Source organism: Peromyscus leucopus, chromosome 9, assembly GCF_004664715.2.
Source record: "Peromyscus leucopus breed LL Stock chromosome 9, UCI_PerLeu_2.1, whole genome shotgun sequence".
Classification (NCBI taxonomy): domain Eukaryota; kingdom Metazoa; phylum Chordata; class Mammalia; order Rodentia; family Cricetidae; genus Peromyscus; species Peromyscus leucopus.
Window position 1 is genome coordinate 12,819,927 of NC_051070.1, and position 27,786 is coordinate 12,847,712.

The 27,786-nt window shown below is 35.8% G+C and overlaps 1 long non-coding RNA gene across 8 annotated transcripts in view; it reads left to right on the forward strand.

Moving 5' to 3' along the window:
- The window catches only part of LOC114694123, a 216,192-nt gene that overhangs the window by 149,040 nt on the left and 39,366 nt on the right, over positions 1-27,786 (forward strand). For all 8 annotated transcript variants that reach the window (XR_005092122.1, XR_005092118.1, XR_003734654.2 and 5 more), the window contains one exon: positions 14,228-14,363. This is a non-coding gene — a long non-coding RNA (uncharacterized LOC114694123). The remainder of the gene's footprint in view (positions 1-14,227; positions 14,364-27,786) is intronic.

The following is a 27,786-nucleotide window of genomic DNA, read 5'->3' on the forward strand; positions in this document are numbered from 1 at the left end:
ATACTCAAGTTTTCTGTTTAAAGGGAGTAAACTACGTGCAATGCTCCCCACCTCCTTTCAGTGACAGGTCAGTGGGACATAAATGCCATGCCCAAACTTGACTCCTGCCGCTCCCATCCTTTCCACATACAGTTATTTAGCCAATTTCAGTGTTATTCAGTTATGTGGAAAAGCATTCTGCTAGGAAAACAAATTCTTACTGAGGAACAACATAAGTAAGGTGTTATTAAAGAAGAATTACTTTTATATACAGTCCAACATGTTTCTTCAAAGTACACTTTGCCTGTACACCTTCCTAATATTTGTAAACTTTCAGCATCACAGATATAAGCTGAATTTCCATGTCCTCATGATTATATTGCTCTTTTGGTCCCTAGAACTATAATTAGAATAATAATAGTAATAATAATATAGGAACAAAAAAGAGAAGAACTGAACCAATGATAATATCTTAATATTTATGAGTGGAAAGAAGTTAAGCCTTATAAAAATAAGTTGTTCACAGCATTTCAGGAGCCCTGAACAAATGACTTCACTTTGTGTAGATGCTTTGAAGGTTTAGAAGTTATTTTTTTTCCAATCGTGGATTTAAGTCTGAGTTTGGTAGTACCAATAAGTTTTTGATCTCATACCTTTTTTTAAAAAAATAAGGATCTGTCCTTAGTATGTAAAATAGAATAAAAATTAAAATCACAAATAAAAAATAAGAAAATTTTACATGTGTATACAATAATTTCAATTATACTCAGTGATCCCTCCTATCCTAAGGATTTCTATCACATATCTCTACTGGTGGCATTTCCTCTAGTTATGCTGTTTTTAAAATTATTTATTTATTTATTTTAATTTAATGTGCATTGCTGTTTTGCATACATGTATGTATGTCTTTGTAAGTGTGCCAGATTACAGGCAGTTGTTAGGTGCCATGTGGATGTGGGAGTTGAACTTGGGTCCTCTGGAAGAGAGCAGTCAGTGGTCTTAGCTGCTGAGCTATTGTTTCAGCCCCTAGTTATGCTTTTTAAAGAATGATTGATTGAGTGAATGATTGCACTCCACTGAGTACAGTTAGTTCTGCCCTTATATACATGGGTGTGGGGTCATTCACGGAGACACAGGCAACCTAGCAGTGGAATAACTCCTAAGGAAATGTGACTCTACCTTTGCCAGGATCCATCAACTTCCAACAGCTCCCCAGCTAGGCCTGGCTCCTCAGAAGCCCCTCGCACTCCATGCTAGGTTTTTTTTTTTTTTTGATAGAATTATTTAGAAAAACATCAATCAATTCTCCCCTAGAGCCTATGACTTCGCATAGATTTTCAATAGTCTTAAGGTAGCAGACATGGATTAATTTCTGTGCAATATGTCCCAAATCCAATGCAAAGAGTGGTATTTATCCTTGTAAACAGTACTGTGACTAATGTATCAGTGTGTACATTGCCACTGGGTTGGTATCGTGGCATGCAGGGTTTACTGCTGAACGAGACTACTGGTGTCCTTTCTCATGCAGGATCCAGCCCAGCACCTTCTAGCACTACGACATATAGACAGCAGGAAGAATATACCAGCCAGTTTAAGAACGATTTCTCATTGCCTTGCTACCAAAATGTGTGGCACATTCAGCAATACATCATTTTATCTACTTGTGATGGGCAACAAGGAGCAGCAGCAATACATAGCTTAACTTTGGATGCCTCTGGGGCCTCCGTGGCCAGTAACTCTTAGGAAAATAACTTGTGCCTATCCATGAGATGAAACAAAGCATCTGAGTGTAGCGCTCTTCACTAATGAGGAATGCCTCTGCTCAAAATCACTCTTCAAAATGTTATATTTTTAACTAGCATACAAATGAGTGGAATTTATTAAGGTTTCTTCATAGTCTGTAGTTCGTGTATTGAAACAACACTTACACATTTTGAGATAATGCCTCCTCCTCTCCTGTCCTTTTTTCTCTTTCTGTCTCTTATCATGACTACAGATACTTTTGGTTAAAAATGTTCTGAAGCATAATTTGCCTACTGAAAACACCTGAATCGTGTTACCCATTCTTTGATTTTTACCTCTGTCATAATGGATTATTTTATGGCAGCTTCGGGTTTTGAACTTTTTCTGCTTTTTTTTCTGCTGCTTTTTACTGGTAGCAACTTGCATTTGGTTGGACACAATTTTAACCTTACCTTTATTCTCATTTTCTCATTTGTGTTTATGAAGTCCCCAGCTCCTTTTAGAGCCCATTTTGTCATCTTGTCATGACTTTCCAAATGAAGCTCTCATTACTAACATTTTGCTAGAGAAGTTTTGATGAAAATAAAACCAGAGTCTATTAGATATATTGGCAACAGTCTCCTGGTGAAATGATAATTTCATCCAAAGATTCGCATTTATATATTAGATGCATTTTTCAGCTTTCTGGAAGGACTTTATAATCACATTGAACTTTAATGACATTTTATCTGTTGTTTCTTTCAGTTTTTGTCAGATTTTGTGAAAACAACACTGTGAAACATGTCATGCAGTAAAAGGTGATTGCTCACACCAGTAATCTCTGTACTCAAAACATGGCAGCAGAGGGCTTGGGAGTTCAATGCCTTCTGTGGCTACATCCTGCTCTACACGTGAGCCTGACTCAAGTGAAGAAGACATATCTCACTGAAAACCTAACACTTTAAATAATGAACACTTCTTGCTCCACTCGTTAGTGTGAGTGTCGGCTGAGACTCCACAATGCGCCTGTTGTCTTATTGGACTCTGTAGAATTGACTTAGCTTGTGACAGAGGCAGTGGGTTACAGCTTAGTTGAAATGGCTTCATGTAGAACTTAGTGAGAACTTCCTGCCAGTGACCAAACCAAACTTCTTTACACCTCAGCACCATTGCTGAGACACTCATGACTAAATGGATTATGCACAAAGCAATAATGATGACTTAACCAAATATTTTCCACATTAGACTCATTCCTTAAATAGTTTACTACTTAATATTTTTCTGTCTCAGTAATGACTTGTAACGTGAAGAACTTCAGGTTAAGAATAGTCACAAGCATCTGTTTTTCTCTGAATAACTTACGAAGTAGAAATGATGGTCATATATGACTTTTAACAATCTGGCTTTATTCATTGTTTGAGTGATCTTCCTTTCTATATGCTGACTACTTATTCCAAAAGTGTGCTTACTTGATGTTCTTTTACTACATTTGATTGGTGAGAAGAGCTTATAACTTGCTAATATATAAGTTCCTGAGACAATTTAAATGGTAGATTGGTTGTTAATATATTTTTATTAAATTATTTGCAATATTGTCATAAAAGAGAAGTGAGTGTACATACCATATTTCTTAGTTTTCTAACTACAAAATAATTTTCATGAATACATTTCTATTTTTAATTTAAAAATAGATTTTTTTCTCACATACAATAACCTGTTATGATTATGAATTTCCCTTCGCCTTCTTCTCCCAGGTCCTTTCCACCTCACCTTACATCCAGATTCGCTTTCTTTCTGTGTCTCTTTAGGAAACAGTCAGACTACAGTCGAGGAAGCAGGTGAGCTAACCGCAGATAGATGTTCCCCTCTCCCATTCTTCTAGATAACGTCCCCTGGTCTCATCCTCAGCTCTGAACGGAGCGCCTGCTGCAGTCTCTCTTCCCTTCCACCCACATCTCTGGAGGATAGCAAGGACCTGCTCCTAATTCCCCTGCCAGCATTAATTAGTCCTGGTTCCCAACTCCTGCAGGCACTTCCTGGGAACACACAGGCCACCTCTGCCAGAGAAGCAGCAGGCTGAGAGCGGAACCTCACCCTCTTTCCATTTCTCCAAGCCCAATCTTCTATTTTCGTCAAAGGTCTGCAGCGGAACACCTGTGGCAGGCCTCTCCTACCTCGTCGCTGGTGGATAATAGTAAACAGAATATAAAATAAAACTCCGTGTAATGTCTGGCTGTGGGTGTCTGTATTTGGTTCTTTCTCCTTCGAGAGGAAGCATCTCTGATGTTAGTTGAGCAAAGCACTGATCATATTTGTCTTTCTTTATTACTAGTAAAGTTTCATATTATTACTATACTTTAAATTTTTTAATGCATAATCATAGGAAATGTATATAGAATGTATAAAATAGGCATGGACTCAAACACATGTGATACTGCACAGTATATTAAATATAATAAGGTGATTAATTTTAAAGTATTTGTAAATTTGGAGGAAAAAATATTTTACTTTGCTGAGTTTTTCTTTAACCTCAATAAAGAAAAATACTTAAAATTTGCCAAAATACCGCATGCTTGATTTTATTTTCCAGATACACTAAAATATTTAATAATTTCTCAAAAAATGTAAAATGCAAAAATATGATTATTCATATTTGTCCATGTGATTAATTATTCTATAATTAAAATGCATATAAATGGAGATAACTTACAATTTGAGGAATTAGAATAGCATAATGTACAATAACATACTTGCCTTTATAATTTTTTTGCATTTCTTATAGTATTGACTTTAAATTTAAGTTTGTGTTTTGATACTATTAATGTTATTATGACTAATATTAATAATAGCTATTACAAAGAATAGTCTTAATTGGAACTCAGACAAATAGATCTTTTCATAAATGACTATTGGCTATTATCTAGTAGCCTGAATTAAATGTAGCTAGTATATTTTTTGGGTCACTCAAATGTTCAGGAATGGTTGATCAATTGTTAACACTGATTGATACTTGTGTAGAAAATGATTTGTGACTCATTACAATAAAACTGAACAATCACACTAGATCTAACCTACCATCATGTGTGAGTTTTAATTCACACTCTCACAACAAAACCTTGGTTCCCACATGAAATAAAATAATCTTTCTCTCTCTATTTAGCTCTCTGTCTCTGTCATCTCTGTCTATCTGTCTCTCTGTCTCTGTCTCTCTCACACACACACATACACACAAACACACACACACACTTAAGATATCTATTCCCTTGTTGCAGGGAACAGACATTCAAATATCTAAAAACATGAATATATCATAAAACACTTTTTGCCACTAAAGGTGCATGTCATATTTTAATATCTGTAAGCATTCACTTCTTTGCAATAATTTCACTGATTTTAATGAAACCCAAGGCAAATCTACTTTGTTTATTTAGGAAATGTGTGTCAAGGCCAACTTACTGGGCACATAAAAATGTTCATGAACTTAGGAAACTATTTCTAGCTTGGTGTAACATTAGCTAATGTACTTCATCTTTTTATACATCATTTTCTATGGTTTGCAAAGCAGGGAGCATAGCTCAAACTTTACACTTTTTTCATGCATAATACCATAGGGTAAGTAGAAATTGAGGATTTGAGGATTTTAGAAAAGAAGTCTTCAATCATTCTACCTAGAAGCAAAATTATTGAGCACAAATAAGACAAACAAAACACATCCAGGAACTGTCTTGAATGGAAAGCAAAATCGTCCTAGAATAAATAAAAACATTTAACAATTAATCTCATACTTAAATAAGAAAGTAATGAAATCTTGAACTTCCAACATTGTGATATTGGTTCAAACTTGAAATAAATAGGCATCTGCTCAAATATCAAATTCTTATATGTTTTTACCAAATAAATAAATAAACTCAACTGTAAAATTATACAGGCATACATACCTGAGTATTGATGAAAAATTATTATTGCTAAGCAATACTTGAATTAAAATGATTGAACTATACTTCTTTTCTAAATACACTTGTTTTTAAATTATGTTCATAAATTACAAAACCATAAATTGCTAAATGCTAATGATCCTTTATGCAATGTTTAAATACAAAGATACTTTGTAAAATGTATAATGTTTAATTCAGATCAGATGTATGGAGACATTAACTACATACTTCCTACTAGATTTTGAAATGTGCAACATGTTGTTTTTCATGGCCCTGCTATTGTGCAGTATAATAAGACATTTGCTACTGTTTTCGTGTTTCTTGGTACCCATATATCAACCTCTTTCCCACACAGTCCTGTTCTTCCTCCTCACAGTAATCACTCGAAGTAGTCTGAAATCAACTCTTTCATGATATAGATGAATAAGATTATCTCATACTAGCTGTTCTGAATTTGGCTTAATTCACTTCATATGAGAATCTCCACTCTTTCCCTGTCATTTTGAAACAATTTAATTTTTGTATGTGGCTAAAGGGTATCTCAATGTCAAGCACATGCCACATTTTTTTTATTCATTCATCAGTTAAGGAGATATTAACATTCTTTTTCCCTGTCCTCTTGACTGTTGTAAATTATTTATCTCTCTTTTTGAAAGAGAATTGAAAAAAGAGAGACAAAACTAAATAACTTAGTGCAGAACAAATAAAAGTCACTTCAATGTATGAAATGAATTCTTCAGTGTGATATTCAAGATGAAATTAATTATTATTGCCACAGTTCTTCAAGTAAGAAACTTGACAGCCAGTTTGGATTTTTCTATGATTTAGAGATGTTAAACTACAGATGATTTTTCCATTCTATTATCTCATTGAAAAGAGAACTTTCTAATTTGAAAAGTATTTGGGAGGTTTGATACTCAGTCTGAAAATGTGCATAGCGAGCTGTATTTTGATGTTTTGGAAATGTTAAAAACTTCTGAAATATTTATTAGGATGACAAACTCAAAAAATAAATTATGTTTAAAAATTCAAGATATTAAATTATATCATAATACATAATTTATAAATATATAAAATATATTTGAATGGAGTGCAGTGTATTGCAGGGCAGATGGCTTTGAAATTAAGATACTGTTTTATAGTTTTCTGCACTGTAGAACAGTAGAATGGATTGCTTTTTATTTAATCGTGTGTGGATTCCAATTGTTTAGCCTCCTGCTCTCTAGCCTTCTGTATCCAAAGCTCTAGTATACACTATTATAATTCTAATCTACACTAAATAACTTCCACGTAAGAAGGAACTGTAGTGTTTGTATTTCTGTGACTGAAATGTAGTACGCTTCATGATGTCATATAGTTCCACCTTTTCAAAGGAAAACAGGGTAACATTGTTTTTATGAGTGAACAATTAAGTTCTCTCACCACATCTCTAATATATATATATATATATATATATATATATATATATATATATGACATAGCTATATAGACTGACATCTAATATATATCTATATATAGATATATCTAATATATATCTATATATATACATCATATATATATGGACACAGCTATATAGACTGATTTACTAACTAAGTTCTTAATGCTGCAACAAGCATGATAGTTCAGCATTCTCTGAGGTACAAATACTATGTTTTAAAATAAACTCAAGATGAAGATAATTGAGACTCTTTTCAGTCTCTCAAAGAACCACATTACTGTTCCTCAAACTGATTGTGCTAATTTATATTACTAACCATATGTTAAGATCATTTCTTCACAACTTACAAGTATTTTTTTGGTAAATGCTTTTTCTTTTTTTTTTTTTTTTTTTTTTTTTTAATTTTTCGAGACAGGGTTTCTCTGTGTAGCTTTGCGCCTTTCCTGGGACTCACTTGGTAGCCCAGGCTGGCCTCGAACTCACAGAGATCCGCCTGGCTCTGCCTCCCGAGTGCTGGGATTAAAGGCGTGCGCCACCACCGCCCGGCGGTAAATGCTTTTTCTAATGCTCATTTTTGACTAAGGTGTGACATTATCTCCAAGTGATTAATAGATTAAAGAGTGAAATACCTAAGAGGCTGACCACAGTTATAATTTCAAGGAAATAGCAAGCTAAATTTGTGCCTGCATACAGATGCAATGTGATATGAAAATACATATGGCTGCTGTTGTGAGGCAGTTCTCAGCCTCCTGTGGTTTTTTTCTCTATAATCATATAGGAAAAGAACAAACTCTTAGTTAAATGCTAAAGAAGAGCTGGGCGTTTTGATTCACACCTTTATGCTGGGATTGATGAGGCCAAGAAAGTAGGGTTATAATTTTAAAACAGGCTGGGCTGCATAGTGCATTTATGACAAGAGTGACGTATATAGCAACTATGTTCTCCCTTGAACAAACAACAAAGCTACTCAGATTTTCTTTAATGTGCTATCAGAATACTATAAATGCCTTTGCAGTAGCTAACCTACTCAGTTTGACACGTTTGGCAAATGTTTACCCTTTGCAGCAGCTTATTCACATCAAGAATTGACTTAAACAGATACATTCCTCTAAGCATGGCCAACCCTTCATGTTAATTTGACCTGGACAGAGATACACATCATTATTTGCTCCGAAGGTAGGCTAGGACCTGTTTTCCCTCTTACCTTCCAACAGGAATACAAAGGAGCCCTGGTGCTCAGCAGTTTGGGCAAACCCACTTCCCAGATTTCTGGATCAGCTTCACTGTACAATTCATTTCATCTTATGTAACTTACCACACTTCTTCCTCAGTATACAGGAACTACTTGCTAATAAATCACAGCGGCACAGCCTCTGCTGGTCCCCAATATGCAAAGTTATTCTTGACATTAGTTTTCCCAACATTATTCAATACCATGCAGCATGTAATAGAATTGGCATATTTTGTATTATTTGTCTTCCCTATTTTGATTGTAAGCTTCAAAGCATAAAGTTCTTGTTTGTTTTTTATTATTTCATGAATTTCTCAATTCTAATATTTTGACTAATGTTTGGTAGATAGTCTTCATTGGCTTGAAAAGCAGTTGAATGACTAAATAGATGATGGAATGGGATGTCTCTAGAGATGATAGACTGTCCATTTACCTTAGCACTGTAAATCCCAATATTTATAATGAAACGGATGCTTTGACATGTACTAATCATGCCTTTTGACTATATACCTTGCCAAGATAGCATCAGATTAACTCTGGTTCTTCTTATCGATTATTGCATTCTATTTCGTGAGACTGCGAAGACTCTAAAATGATTGTGGAAATACTTTAAGAGGATTTAGAATGGATCCTGATGGTGCTGCTTCTACCCTTCCTTACTGGATTCAGTGTTTAGGAACATGTTCGATCCTCCTTCTCCTTCACTTAATGTGTGCTTTTAAAAAAATAATTTCTAGATTGGTGTAACATCTGTATTTTCATATAAATACACATTAGTGAACATCTGAGCTGATACATTCTCTATTAATTTATTACAAATGAGTACCTCTAGGAGTGTAAAAGATTGACATTTTTAATACCTCTTCAGCATTTCTATTTACTAATATGATAATGTTTTTCTTTTTTTTTCCTAATTGTGAAATGTTTCATTGAGGCTTGCCCAGTAATTGAGTAAAACCAAAACTTATTATAAGCCACAGTCATCCTAGGGTCCCACCTGCTATGTAGCCTCCCTGGTACTGTGGGTTGCAGTCTGATTGTTTTTGCTTTATATCTAGAATCCACTTATGAGTGAGTACATACCAAGTTTGTCCTTCTGGATTTGAGTTACCTCACTCAGGATGATTTTTTTCTGGTTCCTTCCATTTACCTGCCAATTTCATGCTGTCATTGTTTTTCTCTGCTGTGTAGTACTCCATTGTGTATATGTACCACATTTTCTTAATCCATTCTTCATTTGACAGGCATCTAGGTTATTTCCAGGTTTTTGGCTATTACAAATAGTGCTGCTATGAACATAGTTGAGCATGTATCTTTGTGGCATGATTGATCATTCCTTGGGTATATGCCCAAGAGTGGTATGGCTGGGTCTTGCTTTTTCGATACATGGAATTCTTTCAAGTGCTAAAATAATTTACACAGTTAAGTAAGTGGAGGCTTTCAAAGCAATTCCAAGAGGTAGCCTTTCCTTCTGTCCTCAGTAGTTATGTAATCCATTTGATGTTCTCTTGCAGAGAAGAGAAGGGATGTTAAGATCTACTTCTCAGTTACTCCAATGCACTCATTTTGTTAAGTGACTTGCATTGGTCAAACTTCCCTACCATTCTCTCTCATTCTTTGTGCCCATTTGCTTTTTTCTTATCTCTGTCTTATTCCCCCACCCCTCTGTTCAGTGGTTCATTTTACAACTGTTTTACCTTGGCATCACTGACAAACATTACTCATTTTTTTCTCCCACACCCAGGCTGTTCATGCAACACATCTCAAAATTCTGCTATTTCTTCCTGTTCCTGTCCTTAAAAGCTGTCACTTCCTCTCTGTTCTTGAAGCCAAAAACCTCAGCCTAATATCTTTATCTACAACAACATGTTCTCTTCTCAAATTTATTCTGTTGGTAACATACATGAATTAGCAAACTGGGTTTTCTAAGCAAAGCAGTTGTATATTGGACTTTAAGTTACTTCTGACTCCACTGATGTTGAATTCATACTGACTTACCTAGGCAGGTTCTTGAAAATAATGCAAACTGAATTTATCTCTATTCACTTCATATTTCATAATTGTTTGTCATATCAGAAAGAGTTATAATTGTTGGTACTCATGTCTCTGAGATAAACAGCCTCATGGTTTTTATTTTAGAATCAAGGTACATTAGGGTATACTATTCTATAAAACTCCAGGGTTACTGCATCAAATGGTAAGTTTCACATGGGTCCAAACCTAGGTTAACTTCTTTTTTTAAATTTTCTTTTATTTTACAATACAATTCAGTTCTACATATCAGCTACGGATTCCCTTGTTCTCCTCCCTCCCCTTCCCCCCAGGCCACCCCCCAATCCCACCTCTTCCAGGACAAAGACTCCCCTGAGGACTGAGATCAACATGGTAGACTCAGTCCAGGCAGGTCCAGTCCCCTCCTCCCAGGCCAAGCCAAGCGACCCTGCATAAGCCCCAGGTTTCAAACAGCCAACTCATGCACTGAGCACAGGACCTAGTCCCACTGCCTGGATGCCTCCCAAACAGATCAAGCCAATTAACTGTCTCACACATTCAGAGGGCCTGATCCAGTTGGGGGCCTTTTAGCCATTGGTTCATAGTTCATGTGTTTCCATTCATTTGGCTATTTGTCCCTGTGCTTTATCCAACCTTAGTCTCAACAGTTCTCACTCATATAAACACTCCTCTTTCTTGCTAATTGGACTCCTGGAGCTCCACCCGGGGCCTAGCCAAGGATCTCTGCATCCAGATCCCTCAGTCATTGGATGGGGTTTCTAACATAAAAATTAGGGTGTTTGGCCATACCATAACCAGAGTAGGTCAGTTCAGGCTGTCTCTCGACCATTGCCAGCAGTCTATTGTGGGGGTATCTTTGTGGATTTCTGTGGGCCTCTCTAGCACTTTGCTTCTTCCTGTTCTCATGTGGTCTTCATTTATCATGGTCTCCTATTCCTTGTTCTTCCTCTCTGTTCTTGATCCAGCTGGGATCTCCCACTCCCACAGGCTCTCTTTCCCTCGACTCTTGCCCTTCATTACCCCCACTCATGTCCAGGCTGTTCATGTAGATCTCATCCATTTCTCCATCTTTGGGCCATTCCCATGTCTTTCTTGGGGTCCTATTTTCCAGGTAGCCTCCCTGGTGATATGAGTAGCAGTCAAGTCATCATTGTTCCACATCTAGTATCCTCCTATGAGTGAGTGCATACTATGTTTGTCTTTCTGAATCTGGGTTGCCTCACTCAGTAGAGAAAAACAATGACATCATGAGGTTTTCAGGCAAATGGATGGATCTAGGTTAACTTCTTAAGCATTATACCTATCATATAAATATAGTAGAGCCAATGCTTACAGAGTGAGGTCTGGTTGCAACAGTGCAATATTGTAGAAGAGGACAAAGAAACCATGTGTTAGACCTTAAAATCATCAGCCAATTATGCTCATAAATTGGGAAACTAAGCTGTCTGACAAAGCACAGCTTCCCTCTGTCCTGAATTCATACTTTCTGTAGGTTCACAGAAGAGAAGAATACCAACCATATAGACAACATGAATGTAATTTTCCATCGTCCCCATGGCCCTGACTGCCACCAAAACTTCCCTAAACATTTTGATGAAGAGAATTCCAATTTATCTGGAAAAATGAGAAGCCAAATTTGTCTCCTTCCCTCTGAAATTATGCCATCAACTTGAAACAAGACTGTAGCTGGCTGCTTCTGACTGTGGAGTTATGACATAGTATGCCTTGGACAAATAAGATCTAGAATTAAAAAAGAACTTAGGACAGGTGGTTACTGCTTTTCTGTCCAATTTAATATGCATGATTTTTTTTTGTCCATCAGTCTTTATTTGAATGTGAACTGAGGTGGAGCTGTGTGTGCTCTGCTTACACATCTAAGTAGATAAAAATCATCATTGAGTTACTGCAATAGACATGCTGGAATGTCAAGAATATATTGACAAAGTTCAGAACCTCAGGCTGAAGTAAAGGCCAGAAAACTCATACAAGATGCAAAGATTTGCCTTCCTTAAGTGAGTTAGAATATAAGCAAAGTGAGATGCTGTGGATGGGGAGATGGCTCAGAGGGCACACATGAATACCACCTGAGTTCAGATCCCAGTGTCTTAGTTAAAAACGTTTTCAACTGTAATAGGAGCAGAACAAGAGTAGACAGAGAAAGATTTCTGGAGCACACTGTCCAGGGTCTCTCCGAATATATGAAGAACAGATTCAAAGACTTCCTTTCTCAAAAACTAAAGGTGTGAGGCACAGAGGAAAGACTTATAGCGTTAACCTTAGTATCCAACTACACTCCACACACATGCATACACACACAGCAACTAGTGCATGAACCACAAACACAACACAACACGCATACTCTCTTTTTCTTTAAATGAGATTTCTAGCCTGGAGAAATAACTCAGTGGTTATATAATGCTTTATCATGAATACCAGGGTTCAGATATCCCCAACCAAATAAGTCAGTCATCCCAAAATTTCCTTTACCTCTATCTCTAAGGGACCTGTTGCCATTTTCTGGCCTCTGCCTGCTTATAGGCATGAGTAACATGCAACACACACACACACACACACACACACACACACACACACACACACACAAAAATAAATACCTTAAGAGGTTATTTTCCTCATTTTAACTAAACATAATTACTTGTGTGTTTATTAATTTTCATATTTGTAAAATTTTCAGTGAGGATAATTATTTTAAATAAAAAATAGTTTTAAATTTAGAGCTTAAAATATTTCAGTTAGCCTTAATATTTTCCTAAGCTGATAAATTGTAATAGCTCCAATTTCTTCATTAATGTTAAATATTATAACTTGATTAAAAAAACTAAAATGCCATTGATGATCTTAGAAGTGCCAACTAAAACTGCTGAGCGGTGGTGGTGCACGCCTTTAATCCCAGTACTTGGGAGGCAGAGCAGAGCCAGGCAGATCTCTGTGATTTCGAGGCCAGCCGTGTCTACAGAGCAAGATCCAGAACAGTCACCAAAACTACACAGAGAAACCGTCTTGAAAAACCAAAAAAAAAAAAAAAAAAATCCCAACTAAACACGACGTTTCTCAAAGCATCAAAGCAGAAAATATTCTATGTTTGCTTAGTCTGTCTTCCGTCTCTCTCTTTTTCTGTCTCTGTCTCCTTGCGTGGTGTGTGTGTGTGTGTGTGTGTGTGTGTGTGTGTGTGCATGTGTATGCATATGTGCTCACTAGTTTATGTGTTTGTGGAGGCCAATTGTCAGCACTGAATACTTCCAGTATAACTATGTTTTTTTTTTTTTTTTTTTTTTTTTTTTGTATTTTATGTTTTTGAGACAGGGTCTCCCACCATAGCCTTCAGTTCTCTGTAGTTCAGAAAGTTCTTGGGATCTTGTTGCCCCTATTTCCTTATGCTGGAATTATTGGTAGATAAATCCATGCCTTGTTTTTAACATGGGTGATAAGAATCTGAGCTCAGATTTCCATGCTTGCATAGCAAGACCTTTGCCCACTGTGCCATCTTCACAGTGATGGTTTCTTACATTTCTGTCAGAAACTCCCCTACATAATTTATTAACTACCTCCATTATAAATCTATACTATTAGTCATCATGGTACATGACTTATTCACTGACTTTATTATAATAAGTCTATTTTTTTAACTAGAAATCTCTTCATATATGATAGTGTGAGTATATCCTATTTAAATTTTGAGTCTTATCATATTTATTCAAACTATAAGATATGCTTGTAGGTTTAGGTCATTGTGTACATATAATAACAGTAAACATGTACAGACTATTATGGCTTTTATTTGCCACTTCTGCTTTCAATGTAATTATCCAAAATATCTGAATTATTTGCAATAGAAAAAAGCACATTGCCTGTTGTTGTTTTAGCATGATCAATTTATCTTATATTTTCCAGGCCTGGAGAAATGGCTCATCAGTAGAGCATGGGCTGCTCTTGCTGGAGACCCTTGTTCCTTTCTCAGCACCCACTCAAGAAGACTAACAACCTTCTGCGGTTCCAGCTCCAGGAGGAACTGTTAAGTCTGGTCTCTGTGAGTACCTGCACTTGTGTGGACATTCCCACGCAATGACACATACATATAATTAAATATACAAAAAAATCTTTAAAAATAGCTTCTTTTTTACATTTCCTGGCATATTTTAGTAAAATTATCATCATATGCAACATGAGAATTATAATAAGTGACTGAGCAACAATATGTTATTTAATATCTTTTTGTAAGTATCTTATGCTTACAATTAATTTTTTTATGTGTGTGTGTGTGTGTGTGTGTGTGAGGTAAATGCTAATTCAAATCCTTATGCACTCTGACTGAGATACATATCCACCTCTGAGCACTGAAACTTTGTGTCTTCAAGTCCTATACTGTCCTATTACAAATAACTATCAGAGAAACAAACAAAGTATCCTAACAAAAAAGGGAAACGTGGAAGACCCGTGGGAGTCTTCCGGTGTCATTCATTGAGATGGAATCACTCAGATATCAGTTATTTTCAGTTTGAGATTCGGTTTCATGTCTTGTAAGAAGGCAATGAAGTGCTTTTGATGTTGAGCCTCAGACTCTGGAAACTGTCATTTGAATCACCAGAGACAACTTCCGTCCATCTTTGCCAAAGTTCACCAATAAATAAGATTGCAATGACATTGTTTCTTATCCAGCAGAGGAGTAGAAACCACTTTTTATTCTCAGTTCAACTTGACAATCAGTGTTGTCAAGCAAGGCCTGAGGTAGAAAATTAGTTGAACTAGATAGAACTTTGCAATTTAAGGCAAAACATTGCCCTTGTTCTGAAACATAGAAAGAGATGATGAAAATTCAAGACATAAAGAAATAAAATAAAATGAATTCTCTAAGTTAGTTTAATTTTGTTCTGCTTTCTGAAAGAGAAGATGTAGTTGTAAATTGCTAATGAAAAAAATCTTTAAAAAGTCTTTCTAACACAGAAATGAACTAGAATTTGATCTAGAGAAATTGGAAGTATAACAGAAAGTATTCTTTTTTTGTTTTATTTTATTTTTATTTTTATCTTGGCTGGAACTTGAATTCACAGAGATCTGTGAATTCTTCTGTGTTCTCCTCTGGGGTAGGGATACCAACTGAACTATGGTAGCCTGTAAAAGGAGGAAGTGCCCTAAACAGTGGAGCCATCTCTCCTGACTTTCCAATGAATCTTAAAAGCTCAGCCATCAGGACTTGCTGCTGAGCCAAGTGTAGTTGTGAAGCAAAATTAGATAAAGTAAAAAAAAAAAAAATGGTCCCATTGGGGAGTATTTGTGAGAGGCAAGGGTAAAATATTACTGAAAGTACTTTACAGTTAGTGAAGACATTCAGTATTTGAGTAAAGTCTGTGTTAGTTATTGGCCCCCTTCATTGAGACTCACCATGTGACACTAACTGGCTTTGTAGCCCATGCTGGCCTGACACACACTCAAGTCGGCCTGTTTGTGCTTTCCAAGTGTTGCATAAAGGTCTGTGCCATCACACCTGGCCAATACCAAAGTCTTAATTGAATGTGTGTAGATAAAGCCACAAAGAGTTTGTGAAACTCTTCACAGAAGCTTTAGTCGTGTGCACAGGAAGAGCCTGTACCAAGCATTTGACACACAAGACTGGGACAGAAAGAGTTCTTTGGACTGAACTGAGAAAAAAAAAATGAGGTACTCTTTTCAAAATAAATAAAGTATACATCATTTTCATGACATATGAAATAATTGAATTTGATTTCTATTTTATAAAGTAAAAATTATGATGTGCCTTTTACTTGTTAGAAAATACTTTTATTTGATTAATTTTCTAAAAATCTGTAATATTATTTTTAAATCATGTCAGGAAAACACTTTGCTGTGGGCATTTCTGATTTTCCCAAGGAAACAACAGTGTCAATATTTCAGTCTGTGTTCCACTAGAGAAGGCTACAGTTGGCTTACAAGTCAATTTTAAAAATACTTAGAGCTTCACTTTCCTTTAACAATCCCTTTGCTCAGAATGTTCTTGGCTCTCTTTGCCTGCCTTGAAATTGATCCTGGATTTGAAACTGACAACTGTGAACTAGGAAGAAAATGGCCCTGTAAGGATTTTTGTGTCGGAAGAAGAGTCAAATACAGCTCTGTTGGTGCAGGTTAGGGTTCATGACTCAGTCACAAACAAACACAGATTCTTATCATTGGATATCGCTAGGTCACTCAGATTGAGAAATTCAATATATATTCTATTGTAAATATAAATATAAACATACATATTTGCAATAGAATGTAATGCGATACACATATCACATGTTATAAGATACTCCAGTAAGTTTTGAGGCAGTATACCGTAATCAAGTACATTAATATTTCTGTACCCCAAAATGTATATTGGCCACATTAAGAGAACTATGTGGCAAGTAGAGACTTTATTACAGCAATTATAGTTTTTTCCAAAATGAATAAAATATATCCAATGCTATTTTTTTGTTGTTGTAGAGAAGATATTATAGGACTTTATTTGCTAAATATTTGTGATACGAACAGTGGTAACATTAAGAAAAAAACATTAAAAAACACAGCTGAGAAAATTTTAAGGTTAGGAAGACAACTCTCCCATATTTTAACGTGTATCCATATCTGTGTGAAGAAATGTGCTGGGAGAAATCCAAAAAATGAGATCAAGCAGAATTTACTATTGAGAAAACTAATGTGCCAGTAGATTGTGTGAAATGTGGCTTAAGAGAGTAATGTCATTTTTCACATTGCAAGTAAAATACACAGACTATTTAATGGCTTTTTCTGCAACTATCTTTGCCTCGCCTACTTCCATTACCATACCTAATATCACCGTGGACCAATCCAGACCATAAGAGCAGCTTATAAGTGTTTTTACTTTGTTGCTATATTACTATTGGAGTAAAAACGGAAAGGGTTTAAGCTGTGACAGCTACTGTAGAAGATGCATGATAGGTTTGATAGTCATTTATTACTCAGAGAAGGATTAAGGTTACCTCATAGAAATTAGGTGAACTCTCATCACTTAACACTACTTCTTTCCCTTTTATTATCTTTCTTTTTTCCTCTTTGCTACCAAATTGTAGTCACTAATTAATGTCTAGCATTAGACTGCCTTTCAATGGACTAATATCTCCTTTTGCCCTAAGCAGGCATTTAGACCTCATGTGACTTGAATTAAAAATTCTCTGTGCAGCTAAATTCAATAACATTTCCTTATAAAAAACTGATAAATTCATTTTTGTGGTTATTTGATTTAGAAACCAAGTATACATATTTAAGTTGTATATTTCAGAAGTGGTAGTGAATATCTGATTTTTCTTTTTTTTTTTTTAAAGGAATTTTATTTTATTTTATTTATTTTTTTCCTTTTATTTTATTTTACAATACCATTCAGTTCTACATATCAGCCACGGATTCCCTTGTTCTCCCCTCTCCTGCCCCCTCCCCTTCCTTCCAGTTTACTGTAATCCTTTCTACTGAGTAAATATAAATTATTAGATTTTACGAAGTCAGTAACCAAACATCTAGCAGATGTTCACTGTAATAGAAAGGACAGAAGCAGGTGAAATATGCACCATGAACAATCTTAGAATTAATGTTAAGGATTACTAATTTTGATTTATAAATATTCAATATATGTAAGTTAGATAAAATTTTCCATGTAGTAGAATTTTCACCAGAATAAAGGAGCCTCACATGTACAAAGTTTAGATTTTGAAAGATTGACTTTGTCTCAGCCTAGTGTAGCTTATACAAGTGAAATTATCTCAATTTCAAATGACTATTATAATTTACAACTGTTAAGTATTTCTAACTGTTTAAGAATCATGGCAGGATTATTGTCCAGTTTCTACTTATTTCTCCTGTCTTCTTTTCGTGCTTTTTTCCCACTGTACAGTGCAAACACCATTCCCATACTTGCATGATTTTCTTTTAAAAATAAAATTTTCCAAATATACCAAACAAAAATTTAATAGCTAATATATCAAAAGTATTTTTTCATAAAAATAATATCTTGATAATGGAGCAAAATTATCAAACTACACATTATCTATATTTCCAAGAGATATCTGGTGTTTAAAAGTGTGGAGAAACTAAGCCATCTCGTCTTTTTATTTTTTTAAGAAAAATTTTTTCATCATTTTACACACCAAACATCCACCTCTTCTCTCCTCCCGCCCCCCAGCCTCTCCTCCCAACCCATCCCCTACTCCCTCCCATAAGAAGGCAAGGCCTCCCATGTGGAGGCACATTCAGTAGAGGCAAGTCCAAGCCTTTCTCCCTGCCTCAAGGCTGCAAGAGCTGTCCCGTCATAGGTAGTGAGCTCCGCAAAGCCTGCTTATGCACCAGAGATGGATTCTGAACTTACTGCCAGGAGGCTCCCAAGCAGATCAAGCTATACAACTGTCTCACCATGCAAAGGGCCCAGTCCAGTCCCATGTAGGCTCCACATCCATTGATCCATGAGTTCCCTCTAATTTGGTTTGGTTATCCCTGCATATTTCCCCATCATGATCATGATGCACTTGCTCATAGAATCCTTCTTCTCTTTCTTTGACTGGACTCCTGGAGCTCTGTCTGGTGACTGGCTGTGTATCTCTGCACCTGCTTCCATCAGTCATTGGAGAAAAGCTCTGTGATGACAGAGTATTCACTGGCCTGATTTCTGGGGCAAGCCAGTTTAGTTCAGACACCCTCTCCGCTATTGCTAGTAGCCCAGGCTGGGGTCATCCTTGGGGATTCCAAAGGGGTGCTAAAGAAGTCTTTCACCTAGAACAGATTCTTCAAGATAGTACAACCTGTGAGAAGTTGTAGTTAGAACAGTAAATTATGGAAGATTGGCTGGGAAGAAAACAGTGAGTCGCTTGGGTTTATGGGTGTGGAGGAGATGGTTGTACTCTCTTGGTTTCATAGGGAAGATCAGAGAGAAGCTGAAAGAGCACTTTATGGCATATTTCTAAACTAAGGAAATGGATGTCACTGTTGAAATTTTGTCCTATGTATACACAGTCTCCAAATTGGTGGGGTATCTTCTTATAGAGTTGAAAATACATTCTTTCTATAGGCTATGAAAGAAAAGCCACTGTATAAGGTTGAAAGGAACTCCCCCTGGGATGTGCTTCTCTAGACAAATTTCTAAATGATCTTATTAAATAAAAAAAACACTGAGCCAGAAATTTGGGTTAAAGCCTTAGAGAGATAATGGAAATACGGAAAGCCACCAGCCAACCTTACCTCACCCCACCAGGTCTGCAGCTTCCAAAGAAGTCACCCACAATCTGAGAAGAATGGGCAGCTGAATTCCAAAAACACCAGCAATTTCTAGAATTTAAAATCCTGACTTATGACAGGACACTGACAGAATTCAAGTTTATCTGGTACATGGAATACTCACACCGAATGTGAGGTCGAACTGTAGGCCTTGTGTACATCCTACTTCACAAATGAGTCTGTCAGATACACTAAGCCTGTAGGCCAAAGATGATGCCCCAATGTGCAGAGAAACCTTGGGTAACTGTCCAGGCAGACAGCTATCTCTGTCATTCCAGATTTTTGGAAATTGCTTACAATGCTCTTCCTGTTTACTTAGGCAATTTTATATGCTTCTGAGGTTTTTGATGCAGTTGAAGACTAGAAAATTATAATTTTTCTTGGTTATGATAAAAGATATAAATAAAATTAGATATGAAACTTTACACTCACAAATATAGTATATATAGAATATTTTCTTTAATTTTGCCAAATACAAATAGACTAGATACTGTAACTATAATTCTTACTTGATAAATGTTCTATTATATGTAATTTTACTATGTTTTAGTTAAAAACCTTCCTTTTGGAATAGACAGAAAAAAAGGAAGTTTTGTGGAATGTCATTCTGTATGCTGTGAATGTGTTGCTCTGATAAGTTGACAAATAAAATGCTCATTTGCCAGTAACCATGCAGGAAGTATAGGTGGGATAAGCAGACAAGGAGAATTCTGGGAAGAGGAAAGCTGAATCAGGAGTCACCAGCCAGACACAAAGGAAGCAAGAGGACAAGGCAGAATTGAGAAATGGTAGCAAGCCATGTGACTAAAAATAGATAAAAATTATGGGTAAATTTAAGTGTAAGAACTAGTGAGTTATAAGCCTGAGCTAATGGCCAAGCAGTTATAATTAGTATAAGCCTCTTTACTTAGGGGACATGAGTGGGAGAGCCTCTGTGTGTTTAATTGTGTCTGGATGGCTGCAGACCAGGCGGGACATAGAAAAACTTCCAACTACATGCTGCACATGGTTATAAATTTGTGAGTTAGAATACTTGAAACTTATATCTCAATGACATTATTTTTCTACACTCTAAATATTAAGAAAAAGTGAAATTCAGAGTTACATAAAATGTTAAATATGGTAAATGATAGGATGATCCAGATGGAAATCAAAACAGGCAGAGCCAGGCCATGGCCTTGGGAAATAAAAGAAAGGGAACAGAGTGATAAAAGAAAAAAGAATAATAAAGACATGAAAATGCAAATTATTCTCAAGATTTTTCTTATTAAAGATTAAAATAAAGCACAATAAGACCAAACAACTTCTTAATTCAGACTTTGAAAATGCTATAACAGAGAATACACACATAGTAAGGTACCTAATAGGTAGAAGATGTGAAGACAAGAAGGGTGGCCATTCAGCTGTATCAAGGTAAATTAGATTAGTTTTGGAACATTTCCTAATGGACATTCTAGGAAATGAGATCTCTGGACAACCTTGAGCTGTCATATATTTTTCAGTTCTCTGACAATAACAAGTGACATATTTGAATATTATTTTTTGTTATTTTATTATCAAGAAATAAAATGGTATTTCTATTTTTGAGAAACTGTCTAGCTCTATGCCCCAATTTGTAACTTTTTTGTTTATTTTCTTGATGTTGAGTTCTTTGGGCATTTTAAACACTAATTCTCTGTCAGAAGTAAGTAAACCTGTGAAGACATTTTCTCATTCTGTGGGGCACTTCTTCACTAGAGCTATTGTATAATTTGCTTTACAAAATCATTTTGATTTCATGTGGTCCCATTTGTAAATTGTTATTCTTAATGTCTGTGACATAGGGCTCCAGTTCAGAATGTCCTCATCTAAGACAATGAGTTCCAATATATTTCCCATTTTCTCCTCTGTTAGATGAAGAGTACAAGGTTTATGCTGAGATCCTTAATCCATTTAAAGTGAAGATTTCTGCAAAGCAGAGTTAGAGATAGGCTGGGTATCATTCTTGTATATTTCACTACACAGTTTGACCATAACCATTGGCTGATGATTCTGTCTTTTCTACAATATCTACTGTTGGCCTCTTTGTCAATAATCATGGCAGTAAGAATGTTGGTTCATAAGTGGGCCCTAAATTCTAGTCCAACAATACATAAGACTTTTTAAATTTATTTTTCTTTCATATACTACATCCTAATCACAGTTTCTCCCCTTCTCTCCTCCTAGTAATGCCACCACCACCTCCTTTCTCTCCTATTCACTCACTCTTCTTCTGTTTCCCTTCAAAAAAAATAGACCTCCCAGGGATATCAACTAAACATGATATATCAAGTTGCAGTAAAATGAGGTACCTAGGCACCTTCTCTCCCATGAAGGTGGATGTGGCAAACCAGTATGAGGAAAAGTGTCTCTAAAGCAGGCAAAATCATCAGAGACAGCACCTACTCCCACTGTTCAGAGTCCTATAATAACAACTATACAACCTTAACATATATGCATAGAGCCTACAATCTATGCAGGCTTCCTGATTGGAGATTCAATCTCTAAACTTCTACATGGTTAGTTGATTATGTAGGCTGTGGGGTTTTTTTCTTTTTCTTTGTGGTGTTCTTGATGTCTCTGGCTCCTATGATCTTTCCTTTCCCCCTTAGACAGGATTCTTCCAGCTCTGCCTAATGTTTGGCTGTCAGTATCATGAGCTTGTTTTAATGCCAATACCATGATGATTTTACTAATACATTTCTACTTGGAATCTGGTGTGCTGATACCTCAAAAAGGTTTTTGTTGTTGTTGTTCAGGATTGTTTTGGGGATCATTAGTATTTTATGATTCCACATGAAATTTAAGATTATTTTGTAGTTTTTTGAATAATTGCATCCAAATGTTGATAGGATGAATTATTATATTTAACATTATTAATCCTTCTATATAGAGCAAAAAGGGGTATTTCCATTCCTTTTTTTACTTCTCTGCTCATCAGAGATATCATCTTACATTTTTTTAAATTTTTGGTCTTTGTCTGGTTCTGATATCAAGATAATACTAGTTTCATAAAAATAATTTGGAAAAAATAATTTGGAAAATTTCCTTCTTTTCTATTTTGCAGAGTATTTCAGGAAATACTGTTCTTTGTACATTTGGTGGTAGTTTCCTTGCTGGATCAATCAAAATGCCAAGAAATTTATTTTTTAAGTTCCACATCCTTATCCATCAAGGAAATGCAATATAAAACCAGCTTGATAGTTTCACAGTAATCTATCAGAATCAATCACACACACACACACACACACACACACAAACACACACACACACACACACACAGAGAGAGAGAGAGAGAGAGAGAGAGAGAGAGAGAGAGAGAGAGAGAGAGAGATTCTGGCATGGACATTTGGATACAAGGGCATACAGGCATGCTAATGGTTCACTGTAAAAATCAGTTGTAGTATGAAACAGATATATCACAAAAGTATAGTTATACCACTCTTGGGCATAGAGCCAGATAACTATATTTCATTATAAAAATATCTGTTTATCCACATTCTGTGCTATTGTAGTCACAACAGCCAGGAAATTAAAGTAATTAAGATGTTCATCAACTGAAAAATTGCTAATGCAAATGGTGCATTCACACAATGGAATATTATTCAGCTGTTAAGAGAAATGAAATTATGAAATTCAAAGGTAAATGAACAGATCTGGAAACAATAATTTTAAGTGAGAAACAATCATTCTGAAGGTGGTAAAGCAAAGTTCTAAGAACAAGCTGCATCTTTTATTTCACTTGTGACATTGCATTTGAACCTTTATAAAGATATGTTTTATTTTGAATATCCATAGAGGCCAGGAATTAGTAAGAGGCATGAGAAAGAGACATTCAAGGAAGGGGAAATAGAACACAGTGGCATTAAGGCTTAAGAAAAATTATAGAACAAGATGAGTTAAATTGTGTTTTGGAATGGGAATACTGATTACAGAAAGGAAGACAGGGAAGGATGAACTATATTAAAATGCAGGTAGCCAATGACCATGTCCAGGTGGTAAGTGAAGTTCAAGATTTCAGCCTACCAGGAAGCAACTCCCTGATGGGTAACTCTCAGATAGGCAGAGCCAGGAAACCACAGACCCAGGAATGTTTTTTGCTTCTGCTATGCCTTTACGTGTTTGCTGCTGCTGTCTTTCTCTGGTATCTGACATGATATGAATGAGTATGGAGAGGTCCCCATTGCCTGTAATGTAGTATGTTTATCTCATGGAAACATCCCATTCTACTGGGAATTTTTAACCTATGCATTATTATGAAGATGATTTCTTTCTCATAACCAAAAGGTGATGACTAGATGATACATCTAACCAACGGTGATGATTAATTCCTCATATCCATTTTGCCCTTCAATCTCCTGTTATAAAAAATCTATTGATGAGTGGATATGTGCCCTAAAGATTTAAAGACAGCTGAATGGTTCTTCTTCATATATAAAAGGTTTGTGATTCCTTTAAGATTCCTTATAAGATTACCTTTCAAGATATGTGATTGTAATTGGCCCTTTCCTTGTAACTGCAAAACCGCAGCCTGCCAATAAAAGTCCTGGCTGAGAAGAATACCTTGCTTGCCTACATTGGTAATCTATAACACGTTGCTTGGGTATGAATGTATGTGGATTCTTAAGATAATTTATTTTTCACCTCTAATATGTAAAATGTTTAATCATGTAAAAGACATGGAAAACATGCAGTTTTTTTAATGCTGTTTTGTATTCATTGCAATCATTCACCTGAAAAATAGAATGCAACATTATAATTCCTATATTGCATGAAAAAAATTTAGGGGGTATATAATTTGTAGAAAAAAGTGTGAACTAAAAAATAACATAGAAAGAACACTAAAGAATAGAGAATAAAGAAGGAAATTGTCAAGAGAAATTGTGAGTATGTGAGTGTCTTTTTCCTAACCCCCTCAGATAAAATGTCATGGTATGCACCAATGCCATGGCTTCCTTTTGAGCCCTGCATTACTAGAGACTGGTCACCCAGGAAGTAATACTAAAACATTTAAAAAAGTTATTTAGAAGCCTACAATTCTACTTGACCCATACATGAGAGAGAGAGAGAGAGAGAGAGAGAGAGAGAGAGAATAAAAAATGGTTACCCTATGATGTGGTAGCAATGACCTTACTAGACACTCCTAACTAGCATCCAAAAAGCCTAATGTTTGGAGTGAATTACTTTTATTGGGGTTGTTTTCTAGTGAGGTCCCATAAGTCTCTAAACATTCCAAGCCTTTTACACTGTTGTTGGTCACCCTTCAGAACTTGAAGATATGACCTTATTGTTGAAAACACCATATAAATGAGCCAAAGATTATGGAGCTATCAGAATCTGCAATTAAAATGCTATTAGATGGCATTCCTGGTGCTGAAAAGTCCTCTGCAGCATACTGGAAAAGAACAATAATAACCAACATTACTTGTCTGTGAGTCATGAGAGCCACAATTAGCACCGACTCTGCAAGACATGCCGACAGTGCAATAGTGGCGTGGACATCATGGGAGTAACCACCACTTTCTAAATGAATTTAGTCCTGTTTGACAAAGTGACACCCATATCTTGTGTGGTGCCCAATCACGATTGCCAACTTGACTATATAAGCAATCAACAAAAGAAAAAGCAGTTAGACAGACCTGTGGGGATTTTATTGATTGGAATGTCTGAGATGGGAAGACCTACCCTAAATTTGGAACATACCTTCTGGTGACAGCTCACCTAAATGGATATGAACCAAGGAAGCTCTTTGATCTTCCTGGTTTGTCCTGACTAGTTAATCTAACCTGTTCTGAGACATTCCTTCACTATTATTAAAACACACTTCATCGGGATTCCAACATAGATTGAATTCTAGCTGTGACATTCATCTTTGTGAACTAAACAATTACCCAATTCTTGGCCTTTGTTGGATATATTGGATGTAATGGATTCAATAGCCATTGTTGGAATATCTGGACCACAGCCTGTATGCTAGGCTGAATATGTATATTCATTATATTAGTTCTCTTACTCTAGGAAACTCTGACAAATACATCTTGCTTCAATAAAAGACCAAGAATCTATTTTAAGAGAAGTCACAGATCTTATGGTAAGACCTAGTACTGTTATATGACCGAATGGTAATAGAATTAACAGTTCATCCTCATACATTTGGATTAATGTATCTCTATATCCTCATCAGAGAGACTTCTATTTTCAGTAAGTTGTGATTAGGGTGAGCTTAGAAGGCAGAAGTGCTAAAAGTAACATGGACTGTACAGGTCTTGATTAAGAGAGTTAAGAGAGTGCAGAATGCTCAGACATACAGGGAAAATCTATATCATACCCTGTGTTTTAGTGAGAAATGACCCCCCAGAGGGCTGGTTATTCAAACACTTGATCTGTAGTTAATGTGCTTTTAGGGGAGATTTGGGTGATGCAGGCTTTTTTTGAGGAAGTATGTCCCTTGGGGTAGACTTTCAGATTATATAACCTCAAACTATTTCCATTTTGTTCTGTTTGTTTCATCTTTCTGATTCAAGAGGTGAACTTTCACAAATCTACTGCAACCACCATGCCTCCTACTAACTACCATGCCTCCTAGCAATGATGGTCCCTTGTCTTTCAGAACTGTTCAAATAAATTACTATCATATGTTGCTTTTGTAGGTTGTATTTTATCACAGCAACAGAAAAATAATTAATGCATCATTTGGCAACAGAAAGTGCACAGTTACTATGAGGAATCTGACGATATTGAGTTTTGAAGGAATGTGGACCAATTTGGGATTTTGGACTAGAAAGCAGTTGAATTCTATAAACAGATCTTAAAGAGCCTACTTTATGTGAGCTTAGAAGGTCATAGTGCTAAAATCAATGTGGACTGTAGAGGTTGTAGTCAAAAGAGTTAAAGAAGAAACAGGAATTTGGAAGCAACTTGGATAGAGAGCGTTCATGAGACTGTTGGCAAATAATCTAGCTTCGTAAGCCAACTTCCAGAAAATTTCCTGTAGCTAAATTAAATAGTAACAAAGTAATTTATTTGGATAAAAAATTTTCAAGTCAGCATTATATTGAATCTGTAGCATAGGTATTACTGAATTCAATGTGCATGTCCACATTACAAAAGAGAAAGTGGGGAAAAAAGAAATATGAAATGTATAGTTAGAGAGAAAAAGAGCACCAGAAAATTTATTTATTATTGTAGCCAAGGCTTGGTGTGCAAGAGATAAGGAAATTAGTTTTAATAAGAAATGGCATCCAACTCTGCATCAGGACAAGCATACAGAATATTAATTAACCCATTTCTTAGCCTCATCAAAGAAACTTCTATTTATTTGGAATAGATGTTATTAAAACATAGAACCACACCTGGTCAAGATGTACAGAATAAGAGTTGCAGAATGTTCATCTTTAAATGGCATATTTAAATAATAGCCCTTTTTGCCAAGGTACATGGATCATTGCAGAAGAGGCTGTGGAAAGAGTGTAAGCCAGAGATGCTGGATGACTACTCAGGACACAGCAGGGTATCTACCAGTTGGAATGACAATGATTTTGACAGCATCCACAAGCTCATACTGGACAAACGTCAACTATGGAACACAGAGTGAGCATAAAGTGTTACCTCTTACAGAGGAATTGTTGGTAACTGATTGATACCAGGAGACAGAGAGATGTTTTTAAGAGTATTTCCCCTGATAAGTTGATTATGCCCAGTAGAAAACCACATGGCTAGGAATTTATAGGTAGCAATATTAGACTTGATAGTTGATAGTAGATCTGGGAGTAATTAGAAGAACTACTATAAATGACTAAACACATTTCATAAAAGTTACAAAGAGTTAATAAAAAAAACTGAAATGTGAGGGTGGTAAGTAAATCTACCAATAAAATAAACATAAGTTTTATGCCTCACTCAAATCCATGTCTAGTGAAGAATCAAAGAAAATTATGTTTAATGTGTGATAACATAGTGCCCATGATGTATATGAAATAATAAGTATGCTTTGGGCTCTAAGCAAAGTCAAAACAAAGATTTATTATAATAGTAGGAAAGGTCATCCTTTTTTTCTATTTTATACTCCTCTTTTTTCTTTTAAATTATTATGAAATTTTACTTATAAACAAAGAAGGATAGTTACAATTCTCTATAACAAAGTTACTGAGCAGGGCTACCAGAGTTACCATAGCAATATA